This window comes from Otolemur garnettii, unplaced genomic scaffold, assembly GCF_000181295.1.
Source record: "Otolemur garnettii isolate 467f Iridium unplaced genomic scaffold, OtoGar3 scaffold00081, whole genome shotgun sequence".
In the NCBI taxonomy this organism is placed as follows: domain Eukaryota; kingdom Metazoa; phylum Chordata; class Mammalia; order Primates; family Galagidae; genus Otolemur; species Otolemur garnettii.
In genome coordinates, this window is record NW_003852476.1 from 203332 (window position 1) to 216227 (window position 12896).

Below are 12896 nucleotides of genomic sequence, written 5' to 3' on the forward strand. Positions count from 1 at the left end.
TCGTTTCTAGCTTCCCTCTGTGTGTAGCTAGGGCTGCTCCAAGGAGACTTCACAGACGTTCTGCAGGGAGGGAGTAGGAGGTTCTCGCTTCCAGGAGCTTTCCTGAGATACATGGCGGCGGCACAGGTGGAGGAGCAGGCCTGCCACGAAGTCGGCGGGAGGGCGGAGAGGCTGCCTCCGTGGGCGAGCGGGGCCCCAGAGGAAAGTGGACTTCGTTTCAAAGGGAACTCCGTGGGGAAAGCCCTAGAACCCCAAACCGGCCGACTCCGGGGCGCTTCTGCCTTTAAGAGGCTGACTCCAGGTGCCTGTGCCTTTAGGAGGCCAACTCCGGGCGCCTGTGCCTTTAAAGGGCCGTCTCCGGTCCCCGCCCCGCCGCCCCGCCCCTCCGTTTCCGGCCGGGCGGTGCTACGGCACCTGAGCTCCTGCGGCGGCGCCTCGGAGCGGGCGGCCCGGTCTGTCGTGCCGGCGCCGCCGCCGCCGTCGCCGTGTCTTCCCGGTCTCCTTTCTCAGCCGCTCAGGGTGAGGACGAGCAGGCCGCGCACGGGTCCGGGCGCCAGCCGCGGGGCCTGCGGGGAGGCTGCTGGCGCCGACCTCAGGGTCCAGGCGGGCGGGGGTCCGCGCCGGGGGTGGGGGGGGCGCGGCCGCGGGCCCGGATGCTGCCCGTCGCCGCTCGCCGGGTAGGCCTCGGGCATCCGGTCGCCGCCTCTCGGCTGCGGCTCAGGCCGGACGCCGTTTCGGCCCTGCCTGACACCCAGGTCTCATCCCAGGTCTGGCTAGGCGAGGACCTCCGGAGATGTCTCCAGGCGGCGAGGTCGACGGAGCGGGCTCCGGGTGACCGCAGAGCCTATTTTTAGCCAGCCCTTCGGGCAGAACAAGGAGGACAGATTACCGCCGCTCGGCCGGTGCGCGGAGGGAGCGCGTCTCCGGCGGCGTCCCCGGCCGCTCCACGCTTGCGCGGTGCTGGGTTCCGGTCCCGGTCCCTCCGGGCGGGCTCGGCCGGTGCCCGGCACCCCCGGCCCCGCCCTGCGGCCCGCCGCGTCCCTGCTCCTGGTGGTGGGGGGCGGTTGGGGGCGGGAGGTCAGCGTGTAGGGGATTTTAAGACAAATCCGCGGGCCGCCCTGTAGGCGGGCGAAGTTGTTCTTGCTCTTTGAGGGGTGTGTCTTCGTAGTGAGGTCTCTTTTTCGCGTCGAGGTCCAACAATGGGAATTTTGGCCTTGGGGGCTCGTCGGGAAACCTGGAGGTCTGAGGCGCGGCGGGGCGGCGAGGCCCCGGGGTGAGCGCAGCCCGGCAGGGCGGGGTATGGCGGCGCCCCTGTGGTTGGGGACGTGGGCCAGTCGGTGGCGGCCTCCTCTGGGGAGGACCGGCGGGTCTCACTCGGCCGCGTGGGGCCTTAGCAGCCATGTGAGTGAGCTCGGCTCAAGAAGCTGCGGTTGAAGTTAACTGTTCAAAGTTGTAGGTCTTTTTTTTTATTTTTCCTGGAGATACTTTTTGGTAAGCTGTGAGAAATTAAAACACCTATAGCCAGCTAAAGATAGCTTCTTGGGTGTGGGAGTTGTCTTGGAGTTTGAATTTGGCTGTATTAAGTGCGCTTGGTCTCCTACCTCACATCGCAGGCGAAAGGCAGAAGTATCTCCAGTTTGGCCAAAAGAAGCTGCGGATGAGATTTGGGATAATCTTCCCGGAACAACACAGGAATAACTTGAGTTGATCTGTATTTTGGGTAGACGTAACTGGCATTAGACTTCCCTGTTGAATGTGTTGCCTGGCAGACAAGGCTCTTTCCCACCTCTCTATAATTGGAGGATCTAACACGAAACAGCTGAGTTTATTGTTGATAAGTTCTAAGAAAAAGTTAATTCCCCTCCGGCTCAACATTGAGTTAGAAATGTTACCTTCTCATTTTATAGCCTTCAGCAGACATAACAGTATCCAACCAGATGAATTTAGAGAATAAGATGTTCTAATTTACCTTATGAGACTAACACTGAAACTTAAAATGTGATTAGATCTATCGAAGAATTTTCTTAAATGTATTAAACATTTCAGAATTATAAAGGTTATCAAGACTTAACCCTTGATGATTCAAGGTCAGTAGTATTAAGAGCCTTTAGTTTATGATTTTGTTTGCAACTTAGATATTTCTATATCCTTTTATATCAGTTTCTTCTGTTTGTTTTTCCCTAATAATTTTTCATTTCAGGCCACCTTTAATTTGTAAACTTTAATCTGTTTTTGGAAGGGAGATCGTTTTAATAATTATGTTTTAAGTATCAGTCAGTATGACTTTTCTAAAAGGCCTAAAAAGTGAAGACTTTTGAGGGTTTGAAAGAATGGATGTTAAGATTGTCACTCAGTAAATTCTTAACTTGAATTTTACTTGAAATATATGGAAGGTGCATTTTTAATTGTATGCTTATTTTTTATAGCCAACACAATCTGAAAGCTCTCCTAGTATTTTCTAAGAATTTGAAGTTAATAAACTTAATGGTTTTGGGTTTCTTAGGTATCTGACTTAATATGTAATAGAAGAGCATATGTAAAGCAGAGAAATCATACATCAGTATTAGAGGAACTTTTAACTTACGAACTGTTTTGCTCAGTGTTTTTGTTAATGGATACTTTGAAGGTAAATCCAAGTATAGAGAGTAGAAACAAGTAAGTCTAGAAGTGATGATCACTCCTGCAAATAATGCATTTCGTTGCTTCCTCTTTCACCATGAGAAAAATGTAATTTGTATGCAGATCACTGGGAAAATTGGTTTAAATATGAGTATAAGCTATTTTTTCCTATACATAGGAAATTAAAGAGTAAGGGGACAAACCTTGAGTGTTATAAACTAAGGAGTTTGATTACCTTAACCTTCTATATACCTGAGATCTAGAAAAAGAAAAGAAATCACACTTTATAACCATGTGTGCCAGGCTACTGTGCTTAAATGTATTTTTGGTCTTTGAGAGTGGTGACAGAAACTATTTAGGCTATTTTCCTTTTAAAAAATGGTATAGGCTTTTAAATGGTTTTATGTAAAAAGAAAATAGGATATTAATATTTTTAATACTAAGAAAGGTTTTAATAGAGACTTCAATAGGAAATATAATCCTAGGAAATAAATACTCAAGTCTTTAAAAAAGTTATTTACTATCTTGCATATTATCTTTACTACTACAGGCTAAGGACTTTTAACATCTGGTTTTAGTAAAATGATTGTACACTAAATGTAACTTAGTAGTTTATACTTGTTTTCTTCCAGGACCATTTGCTTTTCTCTCTTGAGTAATTGCTTTGCTCATTCCATCTTAATCCGTCATCTTGTACTCTTTTTTTTTTTTTTTTAAATTTATTTATTTATTTATTTATTATTATTTTAGAGACAGAGTCTCACTTTGTCACCCTCGGTAGAATGCCATGGCATCATAGTTCACAGCAACCTCCAACTCCTGGGCAATTCTCTTGCGTCAGCCTCCCGAGTAGCTTGGACTACAAGCGCCTGCCACAACTCCTGGCTATTTTTTGTTGCAGTTTGGCCAGGGCCGGGTTTGAACCCGCCACCCTCGGTATATGGGGCCTGCACCCTACTCACTGAGCCATAGGCACAGCCCATCTTGTACTCTTAAAGTTGATATGCTTATTCTTTGGTTCAGTTTTCTTTTTATATTTTCTGGCAGTATTATCACTAATTGCTTCACTTATTCAGTATTTATGGGTCATCCTCTTAAAATCGACATGCTTAGTCTTTGGCTCACTTTTCTTTTTTTATTCCTCTGATGATCTCAGCCCAGTGTCATGGCTTTAAATACCCATATGCTGATGGCTCATATTTATATGAGCCTAGACTAACTTCTTGTACTCCAACAACCTGCTGGGCCTATCCACTTGGCTGTGCAGTGGTCAACTCAAACCAAACTTCCATATTCCTTTTAAAACCTACGTAAGGCACAGCGTAGCCCATCTTTTCTGGTGGCAGCTCCATCCATCTTTAAGGCAAAAAATGTTGAAGTCTTTCACACTTGATAATCTGTGCTCTACTGTATTTTGAAAATATATCCAGAATCCAGTCACTTTTTACTACTTCCTCTGCTTTTATCAGCCTGGTCCAAGCCTTTCTCTCTTATCTGGATTTTTGCATTTAGCCTCCTAACGGGTCTCCCTGCTACTACACTAGCTCACTATAGTCTTTTCAGCACAGCAACCAGACCTCGTCACTTGTGTGTTCAAAGTGCTGCAATGACTTCCTGTAGGCAGGGTAAAAGCTCAAGTTCTTACGGCCTGTGAGACCTTATAGAATCTGACCACTCTCACTCTCCCTACTTCCCCTTATCTATGAGGTCGGCTGCTGTTCTTCAGCTTATTTCTTTCCAGCCTCACTGGCCATCTTAGGGCCACTACACTGCCTGTTGCCCCATCTAGGATGAAAAGTGATATTTGCGTGGCTTATTCCCTTCTCTCCTTCAAGTCTGCTCCTTAAAGTTCACTTTCAGAAAAGTCTGCCTATTTTAAAACTACTCTCATCTACTTCTACACTTGATCTTAGCCAAAAGGCCAAGAGCAATATGCACCGCCCGCCTTCTGCTCTGTATACCTTGCTCAAAACCCATGGCACTTGTCACCTTCTGTCATGCTATATAATTTCCATGTTGAGTGCGTTTATTGTCATTCCCTTCCTCCCAGACACTATAACACGACTTCTGTAAGGGCAGGACTTTCTTGTAAGTTTTGTTTATTGACGGATACTTAGAGTTTAGGGGTGGGGTCCCCAACCCCTGGGCCCTGGCCTGTAGGAATAGGGCTGTACAGCAGGAGGTGAGCAGTGGCAAACTTCATCCCTATTTACAGTCTCTCTGGGCCTTAGCTCTGCCTCCTGTTACATCAGTGGAGGCATTGGATTCTCCCAGGAGCACAAACCCTAGTGTAAACTGTGCATGTGAGGGATCTAGGCCATGTGCTCCTTATGAGAATCTAGTGCTTTGGTGATTGATCTGAGGTGGTGGTGTGAATGCTGGGGAGTGGTTGCAAATACAGACCATAATAAATTGCTTGCAGACTTGTATCAAAATCCTCCCCCATGCACAACCTCCCCCGAACCTTCATTAGTCCGCAGAAAAATGGAAAAATTGTCTTTCATGAAACCGGTCCCTGATGCCAAAAACGTTGGGGACTGCTGCTTTAGGGCAGTGTTTTGATGTGTAGCAGTTGCATGATAGTAGTTGTTGGATAAATGAATTCTTTTTTTTTTGAGGGACAGAGTCTCACTTCATTGCCCTTGATAGAGTGCTGTGGTCACAGCTCACAGCAACCTCCAACTCCTGGGCTTAGGCAATTCTCTTGCCTCAGCCTCTTGAGTAGCTGGGACTATAGGTGCCCGCCACAATGCCTGGCTATTTTTTTGTTGCTGTTTGGCTAGGGCCGGGTTCAAACCTGCCACCCTCAGTATGTGGGACTAGCGCCCTACCCACTGAGCCACAGGTGCTGCCCAAATGAATTAAATCTTTATCCTGCAGTCCTTCCTTTGATGAATACCTCATTCTTAGATGCATACTCCTTTTCTCTTTTAGGAACTATCAAAGCAAAAGAACTTGGCAGGGAGCAATTAGGAGCCCCTTGGTGGAGGGAGTGATGTTAGAATGTGGTGAGAACATCTTATCTGCCCCACGTGATTTTTTTTTTTTTTTTTTGGAGAGGACATCTCACTTTGTTGCCCCTGGTAACCTGCCCTGGTATTACGGGTCATAGCAACCTCAAACTCTTGGGCTCAAGTGATTCTCTTCCCTCAACCTCCCAAGTAGCTGGGACTATAGGTGCCCATCGCAGTGCCCAATTATTTTTAGAGACTGGATCTCACTCTTGCTCAGGCTGGTCTCCAACTCCTGAGCTCAAGTATTCTATCCGCCTCCTCCCAGAGTGCTAAGATTATAGGCGCGCGCCACTGTGTCTCGCAGCCCCACAGCCCGGCAGCCCCACGTGATTAAGACCATTGGTTAATTAATTTTAAAAGGTGGTTAAAGCAGGGACTCAAAATACACATGTACTTTAAATGTTTTCACTTGGCCAGGCATTGTGGCCCATGCCTGTAATCCTAGTACTCTGGGAGGCCGAAGTGGGTAGGTCTTTTGAGCTTAGGAGTTTGAGATCAGCCTGAGCGAAAGTGAGACCCTGGCTCTACTAAAAACAGAAAAATTAGCCAGGTATTGTAGTGGGCACCTATAGTTCCAGCTACGGAGGCTGAGGCAAGAGGAGCTTGAGCCCAGGAGTTTGAGGTTGCTGTGAGCTATATGATGTTGCCGTGCATTCTACCTAGGGGAGACAGAGTGACACTGTCTCAAAATAACAGCCAACCGAACCAAACAACAACAAAATAAATGTTTTCACTTAAAATGTTTAATTTTACCTTTATTTTCCTATCTTTTTATTTGGACCAATCTCTTAGAGTAGAGGGTATCCTGATTTTCTTTTCACAAAAAATGATTTCTAGTATTTTCTTTTAAGTGGAATGAAAATGTAGGCACTAGGACATGCTTCCAGTATCAGATCTTTTCTAGGTTTTTCCAGTTTTTCAAGGCCTTAAAAGACTTAACTTTGTTTTTATAGAAATAACACTTTTGGACTTTATTCTCATTTAATGGGTTTATGAAAATAATCAGGTAGGAGAGTATACTACTAGCCAGAAGCATTTAACTTTCTGTAAACACCAGCCCTTATATTTTTACAAAGAGGGGTGACAAGTCCTATAAGACAGTTTTCTCTTTGTGCCTGGTAAGGTGGCTCTTGTCTCTAGTCCTAGCACTCTGGGAGGCTGTAGCAGGTGGATTGCCTGAGCTCTGGAGTTCAAGACCAGCCTGAGCAAGAGTGATACCCCATCTCTTCTAAAAATAAAAAAACTAGCTGGCGTGGTGGCAGGTACCTGTAGTCCCAGCTAGTTGAGAGGCTGAGGCAAGAGGATTGCTTAAGCCCAAGAGTTTGAGGTAGTTTGAGGTTGCTGTGAGCTATGATTTCACAGCACTCTACCCAGGCCAAGAGTGAGACTCTGTCATTAAAAAACAGAAAAGACAGCTTTCACTTTGCATAAATTTCACAGGGACCATAGGGTTGTTGCAGCCTACTGTGCTAAAGGAGAATGTCATTTACCCAGATGTCTTTGACTGAGTAATTTCTACAGTTATCAGAGTTTATGGTGAGTTTTATTAAGTACATTGTCTAAAAACAGACTTGATGGTTGCTACATTCTCTCCCCCCTTTTTTTTTTTTGAGACAGAGCCTCAAGCTATCGCCCTGGGTAGAGTGCGGTGGCATCACAGCTCATAGCAACCTCCAACTCCTGGGCTCAAGCGAGTCTCCTGCCTCTGCCTCCCAAGTAGCTGGGACCACAGGCCCAGCCATCTCCTGGTTGCAGCTATCAGTGCTGTTTGGTGGGCCCAGGCTGGACTCGAACGCGCCACCCTAGGTGTATGTGGCTGTCACCCCAGCCACCTAAGCCACAAGTGTTAAGCCAGTTGCTACATTCTTAGTGGAAAATTATTATTCTTATACATGAGTCATTTGAGTTGCCAGGGAAACAGCCTGGTCTGGTGTAAAGGTGGAGGTCAGTCATTAGGAAACCTACAGGTCTTTGACTTTATTAAACTCTACTTTTTTATGCAAGTTCTTTATTGCCCAGTGCTTTAATGGCCACATAACATCGCGTGGTGTAGTGGAAAGATTGGAGGGTGCTAAGGAGTCTGAAGAACTTGGGTTTGAATTTGGTTTTGCTGTTTAGTATAATTTACTGGCTAGTGCTTGATCTTTTTCTTTTCTTTTCTTTTCTTTTTTTTTTTTTTTTTGTCGAGACAGAGTCCCACCCTGTGTCCCTGAGCAGAGTGCAGCGGCTTGGTAGTTCACTGCAACCTCAGACTCCTGGGTTGTGGGCATCCCACTGCCTCAACCTCCAGAAGCCGCTGGGATTATAGGTGCTTGCCATGGCGCCCGGCTGGGTTTTTCCATTTTTTTCATGAGTCGGGGGTCTCACTTTCGTTCAGGCAAGTCTCGAACTCCTGAGCTCCAGAGATTCTCCCTCTTCAGCCTCCCACAGTGCTGGGATTACAGGCGTGAGCCACTGCGCGCGGCCTAGTGCTTGATCGTATCTACTTTGACCTGCCTGAGTCTCATTAAGGAATTACCTTATTATTTTAGTAGTTGCTACATAAATGCTAGCTAACAGTAGAATGCTGCTTTCCTGTCAGACTCTGTAAATACTTTATGTGCGGTATCACATTAGATCCTCTCAGTGACCTTTTGAGATAGGTAGTAGAAACTAGGAAGACAGATTAAATAATTTGTTCAAAGACAGCAAATAGGAGGAGCAGCTGCCTGACTTTTAACAAGCATTCTGACTGAACAGCCCATTCTTACCCATAGAGATGTTTTATAAGAATGCTTTCTGAAAGAAAGAAACACTGTCCGTGTGCAGTTGTCTACTGTTAAGTCTTTGAAAGCTAATTTAAGGTTATAAATAAAGATTTATTTCCCTCTGGAATTATTATTATAAATTATTTTTATAATATAAAATAATATAATATAAATGAATTATTATTATTGTTATTATTTTTTGAGACAATGTCTCACTGTGTCACCCTGGGTAGAGTGCGGTGGTGTCGTAGCTCACAGGAATCTCAAACTGTTGGGCTTAATTGATTCTCTTGCCTCAGCCTCCCCAGTAGCTGGGACTAAAGGCACACACCTGGCTAATTTTTCTATTTTTAGTAGAGATGGAGGTCTTGCTCTTAGTTACGCTGGTCTCAAACTCCTAAGGTCAAGCGATGCACCTGTCTCAGCCTTCCAGAGTGCTGGGATTATAGGCGTGAGCCATGGGACCCGGCCTGGAGGGTAAACTCTTAAAACTAGTATTTTAAATTTGAAGACTTGAAGTTTTTCAAGTGGATAAAATAATAAAAACTACTCAAAACCAAATGCTATAAAATGTTCCAATTATATGGAAAGATAAGTGGATAGACTGTCATCCTTTTAGTTTCTAAGACAATTTTTTTCAGTCTCAATTCTTGTGTACATGCATTGTGAGACTCTCATGTGATCTGGTACAGTCTGTAAGCTCAGTGGTTATCTGAAAAGCCACCTGTAACCACCCTAGCTAAAATGCATATACTTTATATTTTTTGTCCCATCCTTATTTTTCTTCATTGCACTACCAGTTGTTTACCTGAAATAATATACACTTATTTGTTTATGTTCCTGATCTCTGTCTTAACCTGCAAGACTGTAGGCAAAATGAAGCAGAGACTTTATCTAATTCCTCATTGTCAACCATGTTTCTGGCACTTAATGTGGTGCTCAGTTTGCATGAATGGGTTGCCTGGTGTGTGAAGATGATTGGGGCTCACTGAGCCTTCTGCTTCACTTGTCAGATGACAAGTGCCATTCTTTTTTGTTATTGGCATGGTTAGTTGGGTGATATTTGGAATGTCATGTAAAGTGAGACTCCAGAAATATGGGTTTCAGGTTTACTCTTAGGAGAGTGCAATGGGAAAAACTTAAATTTCAGCAAAATACTTGTGCTTAATACTAGTTAATCTTGTTGGGCAGTAATGTAAGTGTTCTGAGTGGAAGCTGTACATAAATAATTTAGTGATTGCATGTGTTTAGATCTAGTTATTTTTGAAATGAATTTGGACAAGCTAAGGTATGCTTTTGGAAAGCTCCTCATTGTTCTGAATGCTATGTTGCTAAACATTGAGTTAATCTTTAATATCTACACACAAATTGACTTCTTTTGTGTGCCACTGACTTGTGCTTGCCTGGTTTATTGAGAATTCATGTTCGTTTGAAATGTGTTCTATATTTTACATAATTTTCATAACCTAGATGTCTGAGGTTGGCATCGTTTTTGTGAAGTTAATTTCTGAAGCTTACCATTATTTGGTGCTCTTGTTTCTGAGTACAGTGTTCCCTACTGTGTACTCTGCTATATTATCTTCGTGGTTGGTATTCAGTAGCTGATGAATGGGGAATCATTTATAAAATAATGTCCACTTTGACTCAGATGTTTACTGTAATTTAAATTTAACTTGAATCCTTTATAAAAATGACTTAGTTCTTTTTCTTTTTTTGATCTGAAAAATTGGATTTTACTTGAAGAAAGTATTACTGAGCTTAAAATAACATCCACTTAGACTCAGATGTTTACTGTAATTTAAATTTAAATTGAATCCTTTCTAAAAATGACTTAGTTCTTTTTCTTTTTTTTGATCTGAAAAATTGGATTTTTCTTGAAGAAAGTATTCCTGAGCTTGAAATTTTTGGAGTGCTTTTCAAGTAAATTACACAGTAAACCTTTGAACAACATGGGAATTAGTGGTGCTGAATCTGAGAATTTTTGACTCCCTAAAACTTAGGTATTCATACCTACGGTTGACTGGAAGTCTTACTGATAACATTCAGTATTGCTTTGTATTATGTACTATATTTTTTATTAAAATTGTTTGGGATTCATTTAGGGCACAAAGAATTAGGTTACACTGATTACATTTGGCAGATAAAGTTCCTCTTATAATTACAGTACCTTCAATGTACTGTATTCTTACAGTCAAGTAAGCTAGGAAAAAAAATGTTTTTAAGAAAATCATAAAGAAAATACATTTACAGTACTGTATTCATACTTTGTCATCTACAAGATGAATCATCTGTCCAAAATGGCTAGCAGCCGCAGCTGCAGACCTCATCTGTGGTACAGATTGAGCAATTCAGCTTTTTCTTGTAATGTCATGACTCTCTCTGCTGCTTATGAGCACTTGTAGCATCACTACTGGTACTTCCTAGAAGTCCCATGATGTTATTGAAGGTTTATGATACTGCATTAAACACAATGAAAAATATAAGAGAACTGTGACAGATTACTTTTTGTGATAGTTTGCTGGGGAGAAAAACTGCTCACATGGAGATGATCAGCTTCACATAGTATTTTAAGCAAGTTCTCAAAACACTGTGCTTACTCCAAGAGCAAGAGAAGGTGGCTACGGAATTATTACATAGCCGCCTACATACATATTGTATTACTGTAATAATTTTAGGCAGTTGTGATTTAGTGTTTCATCTTTGTTTGTTTAACATTTCTTGTGACTGGATTGAGGATAGTTGGCATCTTATAAATGAATGGGTATTTGAGAAATTTTAACTTTTTGGCTGGGTGCAATAGCTCACACTTGTAATCCCAGCGCTTTGGGAGGCCAAGGTGGGAGAATTGAGGCCAGCCTGGGCAACACAGTGAAAATTATTTCCCAGCTAATTCTTTCACTGCTTCTATAGAATGTGAAAGAATTAGCTGGGTGTTATGGTTTTACCCCTTTACTTCTAGTCACTTGGCGAGACTGAGGTGGGAGGGTTACCTGGGCCTAATTGGTCCAAGGCTGCAGTGAGCTGTCATGCTGCCATTTCATTGTAGTCTGGCCCACAGAGTGAATCCTGTCTCTTTAAAAAATATATTTTAAATAATTTGTGTATATTTTATGGTTGTAATTGATAAAATAGACTTGTATCTATATATATTTTATGAATTCATGATATTTCTTGGATTTTTTCTTTAAATTTCTAGGCTCTGTGGCTTGTGATTTTTTTTTTTTGAAATTGTTATAGCTCTTTAAAAAATTTTTCAGGATACTTATTTAAAAAAATCCACAAGTAGACCTTCACAGGTCAAACTTGTGTTGTTTATCAGTCATCTGTGTATTTAAGATTAACCTTGAGATTATGTATAAAACACAGCCCTTGTCTGCAGTTATGGGGAGAAAAGAAAGAATTCATAAATATAAACTAGTTGTAAAATGAGCAAAGTTGAATTTTTGTCCACTTTTCTAGCGTTAATTATCTGGCATAAGTTTGGTACTTATATTTCATACCCTTTCAGTGTTACATAGCCCTATTCATTCAAGCAAAAAATTCCAGCAACATTTAAAATAACATACTATTAGTATAAAGAGAAACTTCAGTTATTGTTATTAGTTATTGTGTCCACCTGATTTCTTAAGGCATCTTTGTACTAAGTCAAAAAAACTCTCGGTAGTGTCTGTAAAAATTTTTTAGATTCCTTATGTTACAGTATTTCTTTTTTGGGAAAATTTGTTCCAAAGTATGAATAATTTTCTACAATAACTTTTTACTCAGCACTGCCATTGTTATTGCATAAATAAAGAAGCATGGAAGTGTATGCTTGTTGGCTTGTCTGTTTTAATTTACATTTATTTCTTCTCACTTATCTTTGGTTTTGTTGAAAGTTAAATATGAAATGATTCAGAGACATAAGAATGCAGAATGTGTACGAGATCTCACAATTAATAGGTTCACAGACTGATCCTAGAAAAAGTGCTACATATTCATTGCTGAATATTACTGTGTTCATCTGCGAAGTACTCTCTTTGGGAAGCTATGCTAGTCTACCTTTCAAAGCAATTTTGGAACTCTTCTCTGAAATGGCCATTAGAACCATTGTCATATTACCCTTAATGTCCTGAATGTCACCAAAATGCCTTCCTAAATTTCCTTTATCTCCAGTAAAGAAAAAAGCTATTGGGGACAAGTTCAAGTGAGTAGGAAGGGTGTAACTGTATTACTGGCCAAACACTCCTTTGTAGACAGTGCTGTGTGAGCTGGTGCATTATTGTGATGTAAGAGCTATGAGTTGGTGAAAAGTTCAGGTCATTTCTGTCTTTTTCACACAGTCTTTTCAGCACTTCCCCAAATAGTAAACTTGGTTAACTGTTTGCCCAGTTGGTATAAATTCATCTTGAACAGTCCCTGTGATATTGAAAAAGGATGGCAACATTGCTTGGCCTGTTGATTTAGATTGATGAATTAGCCAATTAGCTGACTTCCATTGTGCACTTTGACACTTTATTTCAGTTTTTTTTTTTTTTTT

At 42.2% G+C, this 12896-nt stretch overlaps 1 protein-coding gene across 1 annotated transcript in view; it reads left to right on the forward strand.

The window, feature by feature from the left end:
* The first annotated feature begins 429 nt into the window (after positions 1-429).
* Positions 430-12896, forward strand: part of KTN1 (kinectin 1) — a 132607-nt gene continuing 120140 nt past the window's right edge. The window contains exon 1 of the mRNA XM_003794397.3: positions 430-519. The gene's annotated coding sequence lies outside the window, so the exon portion shown is untranslated. The remainder of the gene's footprint in view (positions 520-12896) is intronic.